We start from the raw sequence: 8,892 nt of genomic DNA, 5'->3' as shown, positions 1-8,892 counted from the left end.
AGCAGAGGGCCAACCTCGTCCGCGTTGGTGCTTGCCATCACATTTGTGTCATTTTGTCTTTCTACTCCGTTGTGTTGCCGGTCCGAGTTGGTGCCCGTGTTGCTACAATGCCGTTGGTCAGAGCGATGCCGGTGGCCTCGGGTGTGGCGGTGTCTGAGCTGGTCTCGACCAAGGTCGGGAACTAGTGTTGGGGCTTTCTCGGCGATGGTCGTTGGTAGCTACTAGGTTGTGTCCCCCGGTCCATAGGGACTGGCTGGGGACGCTGGCGTGGACGCCTCCTACTGTGGAGGCAGGCACCTAATCCGGGTGGCTGATGCTGGGCTAGGGGAATGTGTCTTCCGCTCTTCCCAGCATGGTCTGCATGATGCAATGGTAATGGATGGTAGCAGCACCGTGGGGAGTCTGAAACATGGAGGTTGCGAAAGGTGGCGAGTCACAGCAAGTGGAAGTAGCGGCACATAGAGGTTGGAGAGGATGCGGTGACACACAGGGGATGAGGGGAAGCGACGGTAGATCGCCGAGGACCTGGCTAGTCGTTATATAGGTCTAGACGGGAAGAGAGGAGCAGTAGTCGGTGAGAGGAGGGTCAAACCCTAGCTATATAGGAGCGCGAGGGTGCTGGGAGGGGTTACATGCAAAATAATTTTTATTTGTTTCCTCACAAGTTAATTTGCCAACAACGATTAATCAACCCGATAACTGATTAATCTATTTGATGTGAGTTTATTGGACTGGCAAGTTAACACGATGTATAGGTGTTACTCAATTCGGCCATCCTACGTGTAGCGATTGACTGGTCCATTAGCTGATTAATCGGACGAATGCTTCAACAGTGTAATTATCTTTGAACCCCAAGTGCCACGGCCTTCGAAAATACTCCCTTGAAGTAATATAAACGCTCTTATATTTCTTTGTAGAGGGCGAACTATCTTCTTTGGCCTCGCATCTGGTACTTGATTCCATATCCATTCAGGAAGCTCACAAAATAATATTATCGGCTCTGAGATATAAGAGAGAAACTCCATTATTATCCCCTCGCATATAGATTCTAGACACTAATCCACCTAAGTGGTCGTATCTGTGTCCCACTTCTTTTCAAAGTATTTCGATCACCATAGGGCTTTGTGTTTGCTTCCAGCTTTAGGTGCATGTCAGCAAAAATGGTACAAAGACATCTCAGCTAACGATGAGTCGTAGGGGGACGACATTAACAGGTTCTTGCAGAGGCTCATCGGCATCGTTTGACCACACATGTGTCATGGAGGCGAGAACAATAGCAACTGCAAGTAGGGTTCATACATTGTGACCCAAGCATAAGTTGATATTGATGGCTTTAGCAATCCACCACGAAATCATCACAGCTGCATATACAAAGGAGTCAACTTGGCGAAAATGTCCTCAAGCATATATCATGAGGGGTTAACACCTCCCTCCATTGGCAACCTTGGATTTCAGTTTTCTCCAATATCTCACATGTTATTGTCACAACATATTTTTTTTGAATGAAGCAACTCATCGAGCTGGCTATACTTAATATATACGTAGCTACAACCATGTGACCAAACAAAATACCTCAAAACTGGTAAAAAAAATTACAACTGTTAAGGTGATTGGCGATTTTACGAACTGTCCATCCAGCCTAATCTAACGGTGGGAAAATAGGAGTTACGAGGAGTTATAAAACTAAAATTACAGGAAATTACATATAATGTGGGACCAGTACATAATTTTAGTGGGACCAATTAGAATTTTAAAGGGTAGATCCGTCATTTCTTTATTTCCGCTCGCAATATGTCCATTCGTCTCAACCCCCGATCCAGTCTCATCCCCGATCCACTCATCTCCTCTCACCACGGCGTCCGCCGCTTGCCACGCCGTGGACTGCCGGTTTCTCCCCGCCAAGTGCCCCACCACGCCGTCCGCCAGTCTCCACGCCGTCGACTGTCACAGTCCTTCGTCACCGGATGTGCCCCGCGAAGAGCCCCGCCCAGCGCGAGCCCTCCGCCGCCGGATGTGCGTCGCCAAGTGCTCCGCCCCGCGCCTGCCCTTCGTCGCTGGATCCCCGTCCAGCGTGGCCAGCCCCCCGTCGCTGGATCTGCGCCGTCAAGAGCCCCTCTGCACGGCACCGCAGCCGGATCCCGGCCCCGCGGCAGTCCTCCCCCGCCGGTTGTGACCCCGCCTGGAATACTCCCACCCAGCAAACCTCCCGTAGCGCCAAGCCGTCTTGCTCATCGGTGCAGCGTCCATCGCCCAAGTGTCGGCTCTTCAGGTCAGCGCATCTCCCCATTGCTAGTTTCCATCGTGGTTTGACACGGGGAGTTCATGACATTTTGTTTATTTACTTATGTGGATTAGGTAAACGTGATTAGGACCAGTGGATGAGTGAGCTGACTTGGAACTCGCCGGATTAAATTCATTTACACCGATTTTGTTTACATTTTCTCTGCAAAGTTAGTATGGATTCATAACCTACTTGCTGTGAAAAACAGTTACAATAGGAGATTCGGGCCATGTTCTTCTGATTCTGATTATGCACTGGACTATAGCCATTTTCCCACAGCGGCTCATCCACTATTGGATAACCACCATGTAGCTTGTTCACTTTAGATGACCCTCTTGCTAATTTCAATAGTTCTCTATGCTGAAGCTTCAAAATGGGACTAATCTGTATTGGTGAATGTAAGATTCAGAGAAAGTGAATATCAAGTTGTTGGTGACTGCAAAAATTTGAAAGAAACGACTGTGATTTCTTCTAGTGAATGACATCGTTGAGGTTGTTGTTGGTTTGTAATCTGAGTAGTTCCATGTGTGATTCATGCTGCAGTTTGGTTTACAAGTCTCATGCTACTGACGAACTTTTACACTTCATACATGCTACTTAACTGCAGCAGCAGACCAAACAACTGATGAACTTGTGAACTCAGTGTTTACACAAGGGAATAAACAACTCACAATATGGCTCAGTTTCTTATACATGCATTTCTCGTAGGTGATAGCTGCTGATCGTAGGTATGAAAAAAGATAGATGTTGTCAAGAACTCCAATGGCATTGACATAGCCAAGCTGATCAAGCACTCGGCAGAGAACCGCGGGATCAAGGGCTCCGACAAAAGGCGACGCCGTCGACCCGACCTCGCTGCTCACGGAAGAGTGCGACGTGCTCATCCCGGCAGCTTTGGGAGGAGTCATAAAAAAGTAATCTTCTTCTTCCTCGTCCCAGCTCACTTCATCCTATCTTCTATCAGATTAATGTTCTGAAGTTCAGTTAGAGTATCCTCCTGGCTGCTATTTTTTTTCTGTATCTGAAAACATTTTTGTTAATAAATAGTCCTTTCGATTTTCTTCTTCTACTAGGGACAATGTTGATGCCATCAAAGCAAAGTACATCATCGAGGATGTTAACCACCCAACAGACCCTGAGGCCGTCAAGGCAAGAACACCAATATTTTGCCACAAAACTAAGCTGCATTTTTGACACATTCACACATTGACTGACAGCAGAGAAATGTTCATGTTCGTGGTGCAGATTCTAGCAAAGAAGGGCGTGCTGATCCTAGCGGACATCATGGCCAACTCCGGCGGAGTGATGGTGAGCTACTTCGAGTGGGTGCAGAACATCCAGGGGTTCATGTGGGATGAGGAGAAGGTGAATCGGGAGCTCAAGACATACGTGACCCGCGCCTCAAACATAGTTCTGAATATTTAGGAAATGTATGGCACTGTAGAAAATTGATGGTAGTTATGTAAAGTATATCTTTGAAAACTAGAATTGGCTCAATTTGGAAGAATGCCCACTTCATATGAATTTCTTGCCCGCTTTGCACGCGTTGCTACATGTGCATTATCATGCCTCAGCCATATCATTGTCGACAAATATGGAACAGAAGAAGTATTTCCCCTATTTTAGTCCTCTCTGTCATGTTCGCGTGCACAACCTATTTTGCCAATGAGCAAGTTTAGGATCTGTTTGTTCTTCGATGATCTTATGCTGGTTGCTTGGTTCTCATTCTCGTCCTAGCTGTCTAGTTAGTAAGCATAACTCTATTAGAGTAAACCTAGCTGGGACATCTGTTTCAGTATTGTTACCCAATAGACTTAGGCCTAGATTTATTAGTTGTAAATTCGTTAGCTCCATGTATCGCATTAGTTTCGATGCAAAACACAAGCTGCAATGTACCAACTCTTGTCGACATGTCTATATCAGTATAAAAATGGTACATGGTGTTCCTGATGCTATTCCTTCTTATTTTCTGCAGGAGAGGCTGACATTTGACAATACGGTTCTGTGTGTTCATTGACTGCTGGTGCTGCAGCCTGAAATTTTTCTTGTGGAGTCGACTGAAGTAATCCATCGAGCTAGCTGCATTATTTATTCTATTCTTTTTGCTAGCGACGTAATAATCTCCCACTCAACTCGTGATGTGAGAAATAGTAGTGTAACCATGATATTTACATTGCTCATGTGTTTTATATGCTATGACTTTTCTTCCTTAATTACCCTGCCTCAGCCATAATCATCATCCACTTAAACCAGAACTGTATACTTACGCAGTGTATGGCGCCGTTAGAATGGGGAGCATGCGTTTGTATGTAGTCACTTATGGTAGTGTTTTAGATGTAAGGTTACTCCGATGCAGAAAGGTATGGATCAGATGGTGCAAACGATAGAAGTGGAACTTGCAGCTCATTAGCTGGGGTTTTTCTAAAAAGAACCAATGAAAAGTCAAGCATTTGGATGTACATAATCATACAAATAATATGCAAAAACATTAGAACATAAGTGTAGTCTTTAATTCAAAGAACATGCTATGAAGATCAATCATTATGATCTGCCCTTGAAGTGCCTCTCCGTGTAGCCCATTCATGGCTGTACGAATGGGCTGGACACGACGTTTGATGGTTTGCGCTTGCGTCTTTTCGACTCCACTTGTTTAACGATAGTCTCTGTGTCAAATTGTTGTTTTACTGGATTACTAGGAGGGGCATTCTTCCTCGGGCGTCCACGTTTACGCTTTGGGGCACCGAATTTGTCTGGTTTGTTTGTAACATCAGGGTTGCTGACAATCGTGACGTCGTCGTCTGCACCTTTTCGTTCCTCTTGAAAGCTGGCTTCATACTCATCCTTCTATAGAGGAAATAGTGGTGCGTTACATGCAATCATGAAAGGTAGGAACTACATGACATGAAATGCTAGTTGTGTAGAACTTACCTCTATAGGATTCTTGTATGATTTTTTCCGAAGCTTGTTGCAATCCGACCGCAGCAGGCTTGAACATATTTGCCAGCTGAAAATATGTATTTCTGCCTGAATTAGATAGCGCGCATAGGTTAGGATAGCGGTGAAGCATAGGTAGTGCATGATTGCAAATCTAATTTATTGTTCGGCAGACCTGTGTGAAATCCTCAGTAATTTTGTCTCCGTCCCATGTCAACATGTATTTGAGTGTGTACGCCCCACATGAGTAACTGTGATGTAAAGTTGAAGTCAAGTATTGTAATGTAGGTGAGGAATCATGTTGCTGCCTATACGTACCCATCCGTCTGTTGTGGTATGTTAGTATAGCAAGTGGTTTTCCACTGGGTAATATTGATGGGTTTAGGCGGTGTTACCAAGCCATCCTCGACCGCTTCGTTGATACACGCCTGAATGGACTCCACCTGGTGTATGAGGAGTAATTCAAGGGATTGCGTCAGTGCTTTTCAAAAAGTGTCACATGAGGTAAGAGGAAGCAAGAGAGCAAGCTTACCAGTGCAGTTTTCTTCGCAATGTCATGATATGCTTGGATGGAGTTTAGGACCTGGATCTCTTCTTTATCTAAATTAAACATGAGTAATAACCAGTGCATGTTGTGCACATTCATTGGGACACGTACCTAGCAGAAAATTAAAGCGGACTCAATTTAGGGAAAATCAAGATATACAATTAAATAAGTCAGGAAACATGCATACCATTTTGCGTCCTACAAATTTCGTTGCTACATTAGCAATATGTGGGCTTTTGCATCCCATTGGAATACCCCCAAATTCGCCTGGCAATCTTCTGCTTTTTATGGTGGAAATGAATGATGTAGCATCAGTTGCAACATTGCTAATGTGTGCATATGCATTAATAACCTACAATATTTGTAGTCATGTAAAATGGCACAATTTAGAATACTTGATGTAGATTGCAGTATACGGGCCTTATGTCATCGACGAAGAATAGTTTGCTAACATTTGGCTTGAGTTGATGAACTGTTAGCACAATGTCTTCGATGTGAACTAGCTCAACAAGGTCGTGACTCCCTCGGATGAAAAGTTCAGCCTCATAGTCTTCATCTGTCAATATGTAAGCATTGTTGAATACAGGCTTCCGTGGTGGGATGTCTTGGTCCAACTCCTTGTTTTGCACCACAGGTTTTGCACTAGGTGTACCAGCAGAAGTCCGTGCTTTCCATGCGTCAAACACAGGAGTTGATGAAAACTTGTCATTGCTTGGTTGCTCTTGTTCCTAAAATTAGAAGTTGGTCAATGAACAGAAATTAGCTGATGTTAGCAAGATGATGGGCCATAGTTATCACCTGTACGTATGCATTCCTGTTCGTTGATTGTTTGTTTGTTTCACCTAGGGATCTTAATTCCTGTAACATGAAATGCATTGAATGAAAATATAGGAAGTTATGGGTAAAATTGATGTTGTAGTATCACTTACCTGGAGTTCCCTTTTGAGGTCTCCAACTTCCCTTTTGAGGTCTCCAACTTCGTCCTCCAGCTTGGACAACCTAGCTTGAGTGGCAATTTTACCCCTTATGTTTATCACGTCCTCGGTCACGGTGATTATTCTTTTATCTAATTTGTGCTCTACTTCTACTACTTGTTTGACCAACTTTTTCTCTTGTTCTGCAAATAGATCGTTCTGGGTTTGAAGTATCATGTCCATCTGCATAAAAGAAATGTCAACTTGTTTTGTTAGAAGAAAAATAAGTATGGTTAGGTGTGACCTTTGTTGTGTTATTTAAAAGGATGTGTCTTGGAGCAACTTACTTGTTGGCTACTCATAGTTTGACCTCGTGGTTGTGGTCGATAGCTAGCATCTTCATGCGCATGTGTATCTTTGTTGGTATGCTGGTCATTTGTAATGTTGGTTGGCTCCAGATTGCCAATCTTCATGATAACCTTTGATAAGATATAAAGAATCAGTACTAACAAATAAATATGGTAAATAAAGAAGTCAAGTCTAGAAAGGTACCGATCCATTATACAGGCCTCCTTTCAAGTACGCCTCCTGTCTTATTTTAGCTGTGGCTTCATCCCACCGTGCCATCAGCGGACGAGGTATACCAGAATACATAAGCGAGCCAGCACGGATGCGTTCCCAATACCAAAACTGTAGGAAACATTAGTTCAACAATGATAGAGATATATGCATCATATGAATAATAGTAGAATGACAACTAGTGTTGTAGCACTTACTTGGAGCACAGCTAGATTTCCTTGTAGATTCACTTGGTCCACATAGTTAAAAGTATTGATGGATGTCAACAGATGGTTAAGTGTGAAACATCCCCAGTTAAAATAGGGAATTCTTGCGACGTCTTGCACAAGGACGAAATATTTGGCGTCGACATAATCCTGTACCGTGGGTGCTAACATAGTGCCAATAGCATACAAAACAAACCGCCTGATGAAATGATCGTCTGGAGTTTTGGAGGCTTTAATTTTCTTCTCAAGGTCACTCAGCTTAAGTCTTCCGTCAGTTTGATCAACGCTTAACAGGTTTACATCTATTGGTTTTCCCATTTCCATATATATATCTTCCCACTCTATCGGAAGGTCCATTAATTCATACACATCTGTTGGAGTTATAGGAATGTCCTTACCAGCAATGTGAATACTCTGCTTTTTTCTGATGTAGCTCTTGGCTAGCAGCACCAACGTAATACGTCGGAGAAGCACTGACTTCATTTGCGTTAGCCCTCCAAGACCAGTTTTAGTCAGATGGCCTTTTGGTGGTCGGGATCTAATCTGTCGATCATGTGCGCAATCCTTGAAGGTGAGCACGATAACCTCATATTTGCATGTTTCACACTGAGTTCTTCCAAAAAATCCTGAAATATGTGTTATTGGTAAAAGAACTATGTGTTTTCAAAGATTTTAACCTAACTGGGATTAACATACCTGATTGGTTACGTCTGGTAGTGGCAATTCTGTGTCAGCATAACTACTGGAAGAACTAGCCATTCCTGCAAAATATGCACAAAGATAGACTGAATCAATTTTCTCTACTGTCGTTCATGTGAATATAATACCTGGTATGTACTGAATCATTATGCCATTTGATATTTGTATACAGTTTTGGATTAAGTTGACCTCACTTGTTGACTAAAGGGTGTAAAAATATCAGGCGTTCTCACCGTGATGCTGATCGGTGGATGAAGAGGAAGCAGTACCGTCGTATCACACAGGCCAGATAGGTGGTTGACAACGGCTCGGATCCCCTGGGTGTGCCTGGCGGCTCCGATCGCGCCGGTGATCCCCTAGGTGATCCTGACGGCGGCAGCGGCGTTCCTGTGGACGTACGACAGTTGCTGGGCGCTCCAATTTTGATTGTCCACCTAATTCATGTAGCTGCGGGCGGTACCCATGGCGCCAAATAAATGCACGTTCCAACATAATCATGTACGAGCCTGTTTAGATGACAAGAGCCGGCATTCTGACCTTAAATACGTAGTGTCGATGAAGAATAAGCAGCGACGCCGTATTCCGCAGGCCAGATGGGCGGTTGCCGGCGACTCCGCTCTCGTGGGTGAGGACGTCGGCGTTCGATGGGACTGGCTTTGGAGGAGAAGATCGCGTGTGCGGCGCATGGAGTATGAGTGGAAAATGGCGATAAAGCCGGCTAGGCCAGTTGGA

Source organism: Triticum dicoccoides, chromosome 7A (genome assembly GCF_002162155.2).
Source record: "Triticum dicoccoides isolate Atlit2015 ecotype Zavitan chromosome 7A, WEW_v2.0, whole genome shotgun sequence".
In the NCBI taxonomy this organism is placed as follows: domain Eukaryota; kingdom Viridiplantae; phylum Streptophyta; class Magnoliopsida; order Poales; family Poaceae; genus Triticum; species Triticum dicoccoides.
This window is presented reverse-complemented; position numbering follows the sequence as displayed.